The 15,480-nt window shown below is 44.2% G+C and overlaps 1 protein-coding gene across 4 annotated transcripts in view; it reads left to right on the forward strand.

Moving 5' to 3' along the window:
- The first annotated feature begins 1,819 nt into the window (after nucleotides 1-1,819).
- LOC135200012 (peroxisomal membrane protein PEX14-like) overlaps nucleotides 1,820-15,480 on the forward strand; it is a 38,892-nt gene continuing 25,231 nt past the window's right edge. For 2 of the 4 annotated variants that reach the window (XM_064228220.1, XM_064228223.1), the window contains exon 1: nucleotides 1,820-1,884. The gene's annotated coding sequence lies outside the window, so the exon portion shown is untranslated. Of the gene's footprint in view, nucleotides 1,885-2,043; nucleotides 2,118-2,912; nucleotides 2,968-15,480 lie in introns of those variants that run through there. The other 2 variants (XM_064228221.1, XM_064228222.1) reach the window with 2 other exon arrangements.

Raw genomic sequence — 15,480 nt, forward strand, 5'->3', positions numbered from 1 at the left:
TCATTACGGCTTGAACAGCAAAGATACATAATATAGAATCCCTGTTCCTCCTCCTCCTCCTCCTCCTCCTCCTCCTCCTCCTCCTCAACATTTCATTAAATTAACCAAACAAAAACTTCTTTCAGTTTTCTTCTGAAGATTGAAAAAGAAACCCACAAAATCACTCTGTAACTTGCTTACTTCTATTTACATTTAATTTTACTCCACACTCGAGTACTTTCAGGCCGTATCTGTGGCTCACTTTCAAGAGATTTTTGGGTTGTCAGCCTGGGTCAAGACCTTGACCCAGCCTGACATCCCAAACATCTCTTGAAAATAGGCCACAGATAGGCCCTGAAAGTACTCGAGTGTGGAGTAAAATTAAATGTAAATACTTAGAAGTAAACAAGTTACACAATGATTTTGTGGGTTTCTTTTTCAATTGCATTAAATTCCATCAATAATAAATTTATTTTTTTTTAGAAATTTTGTGGATAAACAATCAAATAGACGAACTGTCTTTCGTTGGCTGAGGTTGAATATAGAACAACTGAAGTTTCTACAGAAGACGAAGAAGAAGAAGACGAGGAGGTAGATGAGGGAGGAGGAGAAGAAGAAGAAAAAATAATAGTAGAAGAACGAGGAGGAATAAGAAAAAGAAGAAGACTGAAACGAAAACATAACCAAAACCGTTACCCTTTCAACAGATATGGTTTTTGCTATTAACAGGAAAGGTTGTAGGAAAACACTGACCAGTTCTTGGAAGGGAGCTTTTGTTTCTTTGTTTGTTTGTTTTTTTAATTGGGGGGGGGGGGGGCAATATTCCCTCCGTAACGCTATCTCGTCCAATTGAGCTTCCTAAACAGTCGGTTTTTCGCCCTATTATTCCAACACCCCCACCCTCTCTCTCTCTCTCTCTCTCTCTCTCTCTCTCTCTCTCTCTCTCTCTCTCTCTCTCTCTCTCTCTCTCTCTCTCTCTCTCTCTCAGTATAATGGTCACCAACAAAGTTAATTCTATCCATCAGGCAAATAGGTTACCAAAAACGACTATAATATATAGAGAACCTGAACATCTATATGGCTCAGAAACACAACGATTGCCAGGACAACTAATAGAAACATTCAAAATACTGAAAGGCATAACAAAAGTGGACAGTAACCTATTGACGTTAAGCGAAAACCAGGTAAGAAATAATGGATGGAAACCAGAACTGAAGAGATACAACACAGCAACAGTGTGGAAGAGTTTAAAAGAGAGCTAAACAAAATCATTAGGACACTGTGAATGAACAGTAAAATCTGCTCATAGAGATAAGTGAGCACACTATGTCTCCTCGGATGGACTATAACAAGTCTTTGAGACATCCTTATCCTTGTAACTCCTTGTAATATCTCTCTCTCTCTCTCTCTCTCTCTCTCTCTCTCTCTCTCTCTCTCTCTCTCTTCTCCTCTCCTCTCTCTCTCTCTCTCTCTCTCTCTCTCCTCTCTCTCTCTCTCTCTCTCTCAGTGGTATGACGTCATAAGGAAGCTGTTTAGTAATTTTACTTTATTCTTAAGATATGTACTTTTATTAATTTTATATACGTGTGGTTTAAAGTTTTAGTTAAACGTAAAAAATTAATGTAGGTTTAGATGCATAACTTAACCGAATAATTCTCGAGAAAGCTGTAGACACATTACTCTTGGAGACTCACACAATCTAATGACGAATGCTGTCATTAATATATTGATGATAAGTTAATAATTTTTTATATTTAAATTTCATGATCTGAAATTCTTATTAGAAAATAAAGTCAACAATGAAATAAATATTGGTAATGATTATATAATACCCTGCGGTGGAACTTTTGAGTAATTCCGAGAAGTGGAAGATACTCGTGTTTATTTGTCTTATAACCTTCCATCGTAAGTTTTATCAGTTTCTTATCTACGATCTTATTGTCATTGTATATTAAGGATCCATATATATCGGAGAGGCCGTCATTTATCACAATAAAACATGTTAGCTTTGGGTTTTTGTTTTCTATGAAAAATATTAAGGGTTTTAGGTAGTTCTTGCAGGATCGAAGCATAGCCCAGCTAGTATAGGGTATGTTGACGGCCTTGGATTCGACCTGCTTTTAAGCTACTCGTGATGAGTACGTAACTCGAATTTCTCTTTAATTTATCACATATACATTCCAGTGGAAGCAGTTATATATAAATATGTTATTTTTTCGTTTTCCACACTTGTTGGATAGGTTAGGCTAATAGGCTATCTACCTAGTTTAGGCTAGAGTATGCTATCCCAATGGTTTAAATCAGTTTTCGTTATCTAGCCTACCTACTAGTAGTAAACCATTAGATATGTTGTCTTTTTTATTTTTTTTACATTAACCATTGGTAGTTGACTTCAGGTCGGGACTTAGTACCTATATAGGTATATAGGTAAACTAAGAAAGAATTTACCAAAATAGCTACCTAGGCTAGGTACCTCCCTACTAGGGCTAGCTACCTTAGGTAGGTAAGAAACTTTAGACTAGTAGGTACTAGGTAGGCTACTTTAAAATTCAGCAACTCTTCTTCTACTTCTTAGTAGTGTTTAGAAATTGTAAAAAAATGTTTTTCACATTCATAGTCTAGGGAGAGTGAGATAAGTAACTAGGTAGCTAGTACCTAGGCTAGAATGATAAATGCGCAATTTGTCATTCCAGTGTTGACAAACTACTATTATTGTACTTTTCTCAGACTTTGGTTTTTTGCCGTTATGGTGTTGTTTGAGGTACAGTTTGGATAGACATATATAGTATATTTACACACATATTTGTAAAGAGCATGCTTTTAGCTTCATTTTGATAAAAAAGAATGCCATAGCATAAATATTAATGGAAATATGATAATGTAAACATTGCACAACTTCAATCATGTTTTTCTCCGATTTCTGTTTTGTGCAGATAGATGGTTGTTTGAGTGACGGCCTCATACGAATAAATCAAGGGCATAATTTAGGTATAGTATTTCTACAGAAGCTGTCCGCACGTACTGCAAGGAACATAACCATGGATACAACATCCACTAGGGATTGGGGTGTCGAATGTATTTCGCCGTGCTTAGCATTGGCCCCTGGGAGTTAATTACAGTTGTCCAAATAAATATTACTTAAAATTCTTGTTCAGTAGGTAAAACTGCATAGAAAAACCGCAACTGCCATAGTCTAGGCCGACGCGGATAAGTACCCTAGACCTACCATAATTTATACTTGAATGAGAGCTTAAACCAAAGACTGTGAATGTTCAGAAGCTGCTAACACAAATGCAAGATAGAATAAAGATTGTGAATTCAGAGGCATTAGTACATCCAAGCGAAAGGCTTTAGGGTTTTCGTAGCCATGAAGGTTGCCTACATCCCAGTACATGTTACCTGGCATAGAGCAGGATTAATAGAGTACAGGGTTAGACCACTTCTGACCAAAATAGGACAATCTCACGCATGACGCCATATGGCTGACCTGACTGAGGTTCAGGTAAAAAAAAGTCATCAGTCAGTATTTGACCCCACCAGAGTGAAGAACAAGTAAACTACCGTCCAGTACCTGGAGATTAATGGGGACCTCTCTCACACAAGGTCATGAAAGTGATAGGTAATGGGTGTGGGCAAACGATTCCCATAGTGACCCTTATTTTATTTGTTTTCTTGATTTTCTTTTATGGCCACCTACCAATTACGTCACAAATATGTGCAGTAACAGCGGGACGGTCTAACCCTGTAGTCTATTAATCCTGGTTTAGAGAAACCATTGCATGTTTGTTTTAGTAGATGGTATATTTATATACTCTTTCTTGTTTCTGTGTATTTATTCACCAAATTATCATGTGTGTGTCTACTTGGTGGCTTTGCCACCCACTTCAGAACATTTATATGCAAACCATGGATTTAAAAGTTGATTTTCTAGGCTGAATTTCTTTTCTATCTTGATTTTAGGGATCTTAATCAGTGAAGACAACTTGTCCAGTACAAGTTGTATTGTTTGTCAAGAAAAAACAAATATGATTTAGTAAATATTCCATGTTATTTATTTTTTAGAAGTTTTAGAGTATGAACATGTATTTTGAGTTAATGGATGGCACTAAGGAAGTTTATGTCCATCATTTTTCATATTTGTCATGACTGGAAACAAGGTTTTATATATATATTCTATATATATATATAGATATATATATATATATATATATATATCTATATATATATATATATAAAATATATATAATTATATATATATATATCGAGGTTAAGGTGCTTTTCAATTACGTTCATTAGAAATTATTTCTAGGGTTACGCCTACAACGCTCATCTGGCAGAAGAAATATGACTCCAAAAATGCAAAATAATCAATATTTGAAGGTTTTTGTTATGAAAAGTGTAATAAGTATGCAGTTTACATAGTTTTCAATGAACCCAAAGCATTAAAGTAAGGTTTCATACAATCAACTTACCTGTCAGATATATACATAGCTAAGACTCCGTCGTCCCCGACAGAAATTCAAATTTCGCGCCACTCGCTACAGGTAGGTCAGGTGATCTACCGGCCTGCCCTGGGTGGCAGGACTAGGAACCATCCCCGTTTTCTATCATATTTTCTCTGTCGCCGGTGGTATCAACATTGTTGTTATTACCTCCTGACTTAGATTCATTTTTCAACATTTGATCAACGTTTTTCGGCTTTTTGGTGACGTATTTGGATCGTGTTTTGGCATTCGCTACTGTGGACTGTTTTTGGAATAACTCTTTTGGATTTTTCTCAGTATGTCTGATTCTAATGTGAGTGTAGAAGTGTTGTGAATGTAGGCTGCAGGGTGAGGATACCGAAAGCTTCGGTTGATCCTCACACTGTATGCCGTAAATGTAGGGGGGTTCAGTGTTCTGCTATTAACACTTGCAAGGAATGCGAGGGTTTGAATGCAGAAGAGTGGAAGACTTTGACTTCTTATTTGAAGAAGTTAGAGAGGGATAGAGTTAGACGACTGAAAGGTGTGAGTTCAAGGCCTATTGAGCCTTTCACTGATAATTCTAACCCTACTACTGTAGATTCTCCCTATAGATCTCATTCTCAGAGTGTCTTTTCGGATTCGGCATCGGAAATCGCCAATCTGAAAGCTACTATCAGAGACATGAAGTCCAAGATGGCCGACTCGAAAGGTAAGGCTAGTGATAGTGAACATTTTAGTGAAGTGAGTCCTATCAGTGTTGTGGAGGGGGCGTTTGATCGTCCCTGCGGCGCTCCCAGGCCTAGACCTCTTCCAAGCTCCCATGCCCAGAGGAGAAGGAAAGTCGAAAGCCTTAAGGAGGTCGTGGGGAATCCCCAACGGTCCCTTCAGCTAGCTCTGCTTCATGGCAGCCAGCTCAAGGGCGCTATAGAAAAAGCGTCCTTCGCGAGTGTTTCTCGTCCTCTCCCTCTCCCTCACCTAAACGAGGGTGGAAGGAATCGAACTTATCGAGACCGCTGTAGCGTCATATGAAGCAAGACATTGATTCGAGCCCAGAGCGCTTCTCGGATGACGCCCGTCTGCTTTTAAGAAGGCGAAGGTGGCGTCAGCGTCACCTGACGCTATGAGGAAGTACCCCATCATGCTTCTTCCCCGAGTGACGAGAGGCGTCATGCACTAGACGTGGGAGAAACGTCAAGAAAGAGAATTATGGCGGTTCAGGAACAACTGTCATCTCTTGTGGGAGTTTAGCGCCCCGTCGGAAGGACGTGACGCTTCCAATTAAGAAGTCTCGTCCTCTCGCACCTGCTCGAAGAACGGGGGCTGACGAGAGTGTTGTAATACAAGAGAAACGAAAGACGTCTTTTAGAAGTGAAGCGTCTTTTCAAGCGGGACGCTCCGTCCAAAATTGTGACGCCGAGTAGGAAGCCCTTAGAGAGCGAAGCGTCTTCCAGACGCGAAGCGTCATCCAAAGACCGTCACCAAGAGACGTCATACCATCGACGGCTCGGAGAGCGGGAAGCGTCATACAAGACGTCTTATAAAGCGCAAGAGAAGCCGCAGGTTGTGACGCCTTCCAAGTCGATCAGAACGGGGAAAAGGAAAGACTTTCATTCCCTTAGCCCCTCTCCTATCAGGAGTTTGTCTCCTCCAGAGGAAGAAAGCTCTGAAAGGAGAACGGAAAATCAGAATTATCACGAGTTGGAAGAAAACTCGGATGATGACGATCATGGGAAGAGAGGGCTTGTCTAACTATAAAGTGTTGACTACCCTGCTTCTGGAGGACTACGGAGACGAGTTGACTCCGGCTGCTCCTCCTTCTCCGCGCTCGCTCTTTTCGAGTGCGAAGGCGAAGAAGCCTTCGTCTTTTCTGAAGATGAAGCCCACCATTTCGATGAAGCGGGCTTTAAACGCCTTAGACTCCTGGATGAAGTCGAAGAAAGACTTAGTCAGGACAGTATTTTGCATGCCTCCAGCAAGGTTAGCTGGGAAAAGAGGCATATGGTACAAGACGGGGGAGGATATGGGTATCGCTCTCCCTTCTACAACAGAGACAGACTTTTCGACGTTAGTTGACGCTTCAAGGCGTCCTAGTCTTAATTCTGCTCGTATTACATGGAGTATTTTAGAACTGGATCATCTCCTCAAGGGACTTTTCCATGTATTGGAAGTCTTCAACTTCTTAGATTGGTCCCTTGGGGTGATGTCCAAGAAGCTCTCGATTCACAGGGAATCGAACCTGAAGCCCTGTATGCATTTTGTCTTGCATCGACAAAGCGGTACAGGATGTATCTTTTTAAGTCTCTTCATTATTTGGAGCAGGTCTTTTGAAGAAAAGGACGGTGTATGGCGCCTTCTTAACAGAGGCAGTCTCACATCCGCAGAGGGCAGCTCTACTGGATGCACCTCTGTCTGACTATTTGTTCCCTTCTCAGTTTTAGTGAAGGACGTGGCTCACTCTTTAACTGAGAAGGCGACTCAAGATCTTCTGACGCAGTCAGCTAGAAAGAAGAAACCTCTTTTTGTTTCTGACAAGAAAGAACCTAGCAACTTCTATGCAGCCCTTTCGAGGTGGTCCATCTCCAGACCTCCCGCAAGAAGGAAGGCTCCAGAGAAGAGAGGTAGGTCCGCCTTTCGTCCCTTTCAAAAGGGAAAATGAAACATTTCTCCTCCAAGCACCAGTAGGTTGCCAGGCTCCTGCGACGCTCCCACCCGGAGGCCTAGACCTCTTCAAGCTCACAAGCCCAGAGGAGAAGGAAGTCAGAAGCCTTAAGGAGGTTGTGGGGAATCCCCACAGTCGATCGTCCCTTCAGTAGCTCTGCTTCGTTGCAGACGGCTCAAGGCACTATAGAAAAGCGTCCTTCGCGAGTGTTTCTCGTCCTCTCCCTCTCCTCACCCTAACGAGGGTGGAGGGAATTGAACTTGTCGAAACCGCTGAAGCGTCATAGGACGCCTGACAGGGATTTTAGTCCGGAGCGTTTTCTCAGATGACTCTCCGTCTTCTAGCAAGAAAGCGAAGGGGGCGTCAGCGTCACCTGAAGTGGACGCAGAAGTACCCTTTCCTTTTTTTCCCCACCGAGTGATGACGAAAGACGTCATGCACTGGACGTGGGAGAAGCGTCAAGAAAAATCATTATAGCAGTTCAAGAGCAACTGTCATCTCGAACGCAACGTCGGAAGGACGTGACGCTTCCAATTAAGAAGTCTCGTCCTCTCTTACCTGTTCAACGACAAGCGTCATACAGACGGGAAACGGCTAAACGGCTTACAGAAGCGTTTAGTGCGAGAGCGAGAACAGGTGCTTATGAGAGTTTCGTAACGCCAGAGAGTGGTAAGACGTCTTTTAGACGCGAAGCGTCATTGGAAACGGAGCATAGACATGACGCTCCGTCCAATATTTTGACGCCAAGGAGGACGTCTTTGGAGAGCGGAGCGTCTTCCAAGCGAGAAGCGTCATCGAGACGTCAGCAAAAGACGTCATCCATGACGCTTGGCAAACGGGAAGCGTCATGTAAGCACGAAGAGTCTTCTAAAATTCTAGAGAAGCCGAAGCTTATGACGCCTTCCAAGACTATGAGAGCGGGAAAGAGGAAGGATTATCATTCTCTTAACCCCTCTCCTGTTAGGAGTTTGTTTCCGCAAGAAGAAGAAGGTTCGGAAAGGAGAGCGGAGACGCTTTTAGATCCCGAGTTAGAGGAAAACTCGGATGACGAATATAGTGGAAGAGAAGGTCTGTCTAACTAGAAGGTGTTGACTACCCTTCTTCTTGAGGAGTACGGGTACGAGTTGACGCCCAACACCACCCCACTTGCCTACATTCGCAAACAGGGAGGGACGCACTCCTCGTTCCTTTACGAGCTCACGAGAGACCTATTACTTTGGACGTATCACAGTAACATCTCCCTGAGGACAAGGTTCGTACAGGGAGAAAGGAATGTGAGGGCGGACAGGCTCAGCAGGAGGAACCAGGTCCTTCATACAGAAGGGACTCTACACGAGGAAGTGTGTCTCGATCTCTGGTCTATGTGGGGAACTCCTCATGTGGAGTTCTTAGCAACATTCATTTCATATAAGGCTCCCAGTGTTTTGCTCGGTCGTGGAAGATCCCAGAGCACTTATGGTAGATGCCTTCCGGCTAAAATGGGTATCGAGAGAGGTAGAGTGATCGTAGACTTTCCAAGATCCCTACCCGGAAGGACGGATCTTCTCATACAAACATCAAACCTCTCCGCTCTCGCTCTGACTGCCTTTCGACTATCGAAAGACTTGTCAGAGCGAGAGGCTTTTCTCGCGAAGTAGCAAGCGCAATCGCGAGAGAACGCAGAACCTCCACTACGAAAAGTATACCAGTCGAAGTGGAAGGTATTAGGAGGAGGTGTAGATCCAAGAAGTTGTCCTCCTCCACTACCTCTATAGCGGAAATTTGCGGATTTCCTGCTATTCCTGAGAAAATCTCATCTAGCCGTATCCACAATAGAGGAATATAGAAGTATGCTCCCGGCTGTATTCAGGAACAGAGGATTAGATCGGGCAGATAATGAAGATCTCCGCGATCTCATAAGGTCTTTTGAGACTTCAAAGTCTAAGGAACCAGTACCTCCGAACTGGAACCTAGACGTAGTTCTAAAGTATCTGTTATCGGAAAGATTCGAACCTCCTCATCGGGCATCGTTTAGAGACATTACCCGAAAATGCCTATTCCTATTATCTTTAGCTACGGCAAAGAGAATTAGTGAATTGCATGCTCTGCAGGATGAAGTAGCATTCAAGGGAAACTCAGCGATGTGCTTCGTTTAAGACCCTGTTTTTAGCGGTTTTTTTTAAAACGAGAATCCTACGAATCCCTGGCCTAAGTCATTCGAAGTCTAAGGCATGTCGAATCTCGTAGGCAGAGAAACAGAGAGGTCTCTCTGCCCTGTTAGAGCTCTGAAGTTCTACCTTCAGAGAAAGCATCAAATGGGAGGCTCTAGACAAGGTCTTTGGGGCGCGGTAAAAGACCCCACAAGACTGATGTCCAAGAATGCGCTGGCATTCGTTGTAAGAAACGTCATTACAGACACTCATAAGGCCTGTCCTGACGAACAGTTACAACTGTTGAGAATAAAAGCTCATGAAGTTAGAGCTATAGCGACGTCTCTCTCGTTTCATAAGAATTGTCGTTAAAAACATAATAGATACGACATTTTGGAGATGCAAACTCAGTATTTGCATCTCATTACTTGAAAGACGTGCGTTGGACTATTGAGAAGTGTTTTTCTCTAGGTCCTTTCGTATCGGCGGATACGATTCTGGGTACGGGAGCCGACACCAATCCTTAAACGTTTATACTTTTCTTCTTTTTGGATATGGTCGAGTCTCTTCTAACAATAGAGGACTTAGGCTAGCACGGGCGGCCGTCTATGTTGTTCAGTAAGAGAATTCTTGTCATATCCAATTAGTTGAGTATAATTTTTGAAAATTATGTATGTGTGCGTAGTGATTTTGAGTTACGATTGTTGTGACGAGTTCGGGGATAACTCTTAACATCTGTAGTTCTAACATATGGTTAGGATCAGGTGGTCGGGATTGGTTGTGTGCTCCTTCATAAGGTGTATTGTCATATAAGTGGATCAGCACCCATTGACAAAGTCCTTTTAGGCTCTGCCGAGTAAGTGGGTAAAGACCCCCATCGGCAGACCCACAAGAACTCTTGGCCATAGATCATATATCTCGCTAAAGTTTCTTGAGGTGATGCAGACTACTGGGCAAACACCCACGAAGTCTACCACCTATCAGGTAGGAAGGAACCAAGGTTTTATTTATACCTACAACATATGTTGTTTACCTGTCTATTCCATATAGAAGCTGTCTCTTACCCTCCACCGAAGGGTGCCAATCAGCTATGTATATATCTGACAGGTAAGTTGATTGTATGAAAATGATATTGTTATGTTACAATAAAAAGTTTCATACATACTTACCTGGCAGATATATACAATTAAAGGCCCACCCATCCTCCCCGCAGGAGACAGGTGGAAGAGAGAAAATATGATAGAAAACGGGGATGGTTCCTAGTCCTGCCACCCAGGGCAGGCCGGTAGATCACCTGACCTACCTGTAGCGAGTGGCGCGAAATTTGAATTTCTGTCGGGGACGACGGAGTCTTAGCTATGTATATATCTGCCAGGTAAGTATGTATGAAACTTTATTGTAACATAACAATATCATTTTATTGTAGTGTCTTACCGAACAATTATAGAGCCGTGATTTCCACGAGCGGCAGGATACTAAATTCAAATTTAGCGCGTCGGCGTCGCCAACACTGGTGGTGATGACGTCATCTCCCTCCACTCGCGGGAGAACCAGGTACAACTGCCCAGGTGAATCCAATTCTTTTCCTGCCGGCGTCCGGTGAACATCGGTGGTCGGTGCGGTTGGATGACTTTGCTTCGCTTTTTTTCTTGTGAAATTGATCTTCGGAATTGGTGAAGTACTCTTTTTTGGCGTTGTTGTTATTTTGCTTTTTATTTAGGCGTTGCCATGTCGGATTCTAGTCCGTCGGAGTTAGGTTTTGCATCTCAGGATGTTAAAAACTAGATTATCCAAGTTAGAATATGATTCTCACACTAAATGTGTTTAACGTGTAGGGGGTACAGGTTTTTGTTCAAGAAGATCGAACATGTAACGATGTATAAGTGATTGGACTGATTCTCAATGGAAGTTTTTTAGTTCATACTCGGAGAAATTAGCTAAAGACAGAATTAGAAAAGCAGCGCTTAGGGAAAGTAGACTTAGCTCCGCTTCGTCTTGCGATGCTTCTGTTCCTTCTGTTTCTCCTCAAATTGTTATGTCCTCCTTTAACTACACCTCCTATTCCTCCTACTAATCCCGCTTCTCCGCTTCCCGTGTAGTTTCTTCCGACACCATTGCCAGTCTGGAATCGAGGCTAGATCAGAAATTTTCGGTACTAGCGAATACGGTTTTTGCAGCTTGGTAATTCAGTTAAGACATTTTTGGAGAAAGCGGGCTTCAGGTAAGAGTGTAGTTGAGGGTGCGTCTGTCTGTCCTGACACGTCTCCTAGACAAAGGTCACTGTCCAGCTCCCCCGCACCGGGGAGAAGACATACCGGAAGTCCAAGGGAGTCGATCGGATTTGTCCACAGACAGGCGCCTCTCTTGTTGAGCCTGTTGCGCCTCAACAGGGCTCGGTTAAGCGTTGGAAAGGTGTAGCGGTCAGACGCCTTTCGAATGATTCAAGCGATTCGTCTCCGGTCGCGCGGCGCTCTTGGCGAGATTCGCCCGTTTCGCGGTCCCTTAAAGAGGCGTTCAGGCGCCGATTTCTTCGCCTCCTCCAGTCAAGCGGTATAAGGAGCCTGAGAGTAGGGTTGCGCCGCGGCCATTAGCGGCTCGTTCGTCGCCTCAATCTGTGCCTTTTTCGGCTCCATCTACTAGTAGAGATTGTGGTTTTAGCGCTGTAGCTAGCAGTTCTAAGGGTGTTTCTTTAGGCGCTTTTTTCGTCTGTTACGCCTGATGCGCCTGTTTCGCCTCGAATTTCGGCGGCTCCGAGCGAGGCGCAAGTTAGTTTTTCCCGCCTCCTGCGAAAAACATTTAGGCTCTTCCAAGCCTACGTTACTGTTTTTGATTCGTCTCTGGCGCCTTTGCGCAAGCAGTTAGAGATGTTAACCAACTGGATGAATGAGTCCAAGGGTGGTTCGAAACCTTCAGATCCGGTTGTAGTTCCGTCTACTTCTTCGGCGGTATCGGAGAATGAAGAAGAAGTAGAGAGGAGGATTCACATCACCTTTCGTGTTATTCACGTCTCCTTAGATTTCTTCTGGTATCTTATCCAGATTATTTTGAGAAAGCGGCCCCGCGCTCCCCAACTTCGACTTTTTTGATGAGAGGAAAACTTCAGACCCTCTCCTCCCAAAACTTGTTCTATCTAAAGCGGTTAGACATTCGTTGAAAGAGACGGAGAAATGGATGTCTATGAAAAGAGACTTAGGGAAGGCTCTTTTTGCTTACCCTCCCCTCTAAGTTGCTTCGTAAGAGGTATAGGTTTTATGTAACTGGGGAAGCTCCTTCTCTGAGTTTCTGCCTCCTCCCAGGGAGACTCTCCAGTTTAATCGACTCCTCTAGAAGATCTGCTTTCGCCGCAGCGAAAGTTTTCTTTACAGCGCCTGAGTTGGACCACGTTGTAAAGATCAATTTAAACTTTTGGAAGTCTTTAGCTTCCTTGATTGGACTATTGGCGCTTTAGCGGCCAAGATCGAAGACTGTCCTTCTCTTTCTCAGGAGTTAGCGGAGGATTGGATTGGTGTTCTGTCCTGTGCGGACAAATCCATTAGGGATGGATGTGATGAGTTAGCTTCGCTCATCGCCTTTGGTACCCTTAGAAAAGGCAACTTTTGGTGCTCCTTTGCTTCTAAAAGGGTTACATCCCAACAGAAAGTCTGCTCTCTTGTTTGCTCCTTTTGTGAAAGATAACCTCTTTCCAGACGATGTAGTGTTGTCAATTTCGTCTGCGCTAGATAAGAAATCTACTTCGGATTTACTGGCACAGTCTACTAAGAGACCTAAAGCTCCTGTGGAGATGTTCCTTCGGTTTCTCCTCTGACCCAAGCGCCTTTTCGAGGAGAAAACCCAAGCGCTTCTTTCGGCCGAAGTCGAATTTGCGACCTCAGTCTAAGGCCTCGGCCAAGGTTAACAAACCTTCCAAATGAAAGCTCGGTTCTTCATGCACCAGTGGGAGCCAGGCTGGCGCTGTTTTGGGAGGAATGGGAAAACAGAGGAGCAGAAGCCTGGGTAGTGCAAGTACTCAAGTTCGGCTATCGTATTCCTCTCGTTTCACCTCCCCACTCTCACCTGTGCCAATTCCATTCCAGGCATACTCTCCGGGCTCAGACAAATTTCTGGCGCTAGCCGCAGAAGTGGAAGCGCTTGTTCTCAAAGAAGCGATAGAACAGATAGAAGGGGAGGGGGATTTCCTCCAGGTTCTTTTACAATCGCCTTTTTGTAGTTCCCAAGTCATCAGGGGGCTGGAGGCCGGTTTTGGATGTGAGCGCCCTGAACTTGCATGTCCAGAAAAACAAAATTTCATATGGAGACCACTCGGTCGGTTCTGGAGTCCATCAGACCAGGGGGATTGGATGGTCTCTCTGGACATGCAAGACGCTTATTTCACATTCCGATACATCGCGAATCTCGGAAGTACCTGAGGTTCATGTTCAAAGGCAAGGGTGTTTCAGTTTCGGGCGCTTTGCTTCGGACTAGCGAACCGCTCCTCAAGTTTTCACCAGGGTTCTATCCCCGATAGGAAGCTGGCTGCACATATTAGGAGTAAGAATCTCCCTCTATCTGGACGATTGGCTTCTCCGGTCGGAATCAGAGAGTCGGTGCATGAAGGACCTTGGAACAACTCTGGATCTTGCCAGAAAGTTAGGAATTCTGGTCAACAAACAGAAGTCCCAGTTGGTTCCATCTCAGAGCATCCTTTATTTGGGGATGATTCTGAATGCTCAAGTTTTTTCGGGCTTTTCTGTCCCCGAAGAGGGTTCAAGGCTGTCTGGAGACAGTTCAGGAGTTCTTGGACAAAAAGGTAAGTTCTGCCAATCAGTGGATGAGGCTCCTGGGCAAATGACGTCAGTGGAGAAATTTGTGACGTTGGGAAGACTGCACATGAGACCTCTGCAGTTTTTTCCTGAGAGCCTCTTGGTGCAGGAAGACACAACCAGACTCGATTACCTTTCCTGTCACAGATCAAATAAAAGAGGACTAAGGTGGTGGCTCTCTCGAGCAAGGTTGGAAGAAGGGTTAGATTTACGACCCATCCTCCCGAACCTACAGTTCTTTTCCGACGCATCGAACACAGGTTGGGGAGCCCTACTGGGAAATCAACGGACTTCAGGAGCTTGGTCGGAGAAGGAGAAGAAGTTCCACATAAATGTAAAGGAACTGTTAGCAATTTTTCTTGGGGCTCAGACAGTTTCGGAGCTTAGTAGAAGGTCGAGTAGTGGCAGTGCATTCCGACAACTCACGGCTCTTCTCGTACGTGCGGAAACAGGGGGGGACTCAGTCTTTCTCTCTGTACGAAGTAGCCAAGGATCTCCTCCTGTGGTCAAACGAAGCGAAGGTTCAGCTAGTCCCGAGATTTGTTCCGGGAAAGATGAACGTCCTGGCGGACGAGTTAAGTCGTCAACAGCAAGTGTTACCTCTGGAGTGGACTTTGGACAACAAGATTTGTCAGAGACTTTGGCGCCTTTGGGGACGACCGTCAATAGACCTGTTCGCGACATCAAGGAACAACCGTCTTCCTCTCTTTTGTTCGCCAGTTTCCCCAGATCCTCTAGCTTGGTCGGTGGACGCAATGCTGTTGGATTGGTCGGGTCTGGAAGCTTATGCATTCCCTCCGTTCGGTCTAATAGAGAGGTGCTGAACAAGTTCATGTCGCACAGCAAAATGTAAAACCGCTAACGTTAATCGCTCCCTTTTGGCCCAGGAAAGAGTGGTTCCCGGACCGGTTCTCCAGTTGTTAGTAGACTTCCCCAGACTTCTTCCTCCAGAGAAGTGGCTTCTCAAACAACCTCACTTCAAGAGGTTCCACCAAAACTTGTCCGCTCTAGCTCTGACAGGGTTCAGACTGTCCGGAATCTTGTCAGAGCGAAAGGATTTTCAAGAAGAGCTGCAGAAGCTATCGCTCGTTGTAGGAGAGAGTCTTCTAACAAACTCTATCAAGGGAAGTGGAGAATCTTCAGAGAGTGGTGTAGAAGTGCTAAAGTCTCTACTTCTGCGACCTCTTTAACAGAAATAGCAGATTTTCTTCTATTTTCTTAGGAAACTCTAAGAAACTGGCTCCTTCGACGATCAGAGGATATAGAGCCATGCTCTCTTCGGTTTTTCGACATCGAGGTTTGGATATTTCCTCCAATTCAGATCTGTCGGACCTCATTAGGTCTTTCGAAACCACTAAGCTCCCGCAAGATACAGTGGCTTGGAACTTAGATGTGGTGCTTAAGTTCCTCATGGGGCCACCGTTTGAGCCTTTGAAGTCGGCTTCACT

Source organism: Macrobrachium nipponense, chromosome 26 (genome assembly GCF_015104395.2).
Source record: "Macrobrachium nipponense isolate FS-2020 chromosome 26, ASM1510439v2, whole genome shotgun sequence".
Taxonomy (NCBI): domain Eukaryota; kingdom Metazoa; phylum Arthropoda; class Malacostraca; order Decapoda; family Palaemonidae; genus Macrobrachium; species Macrobrachium nipponense.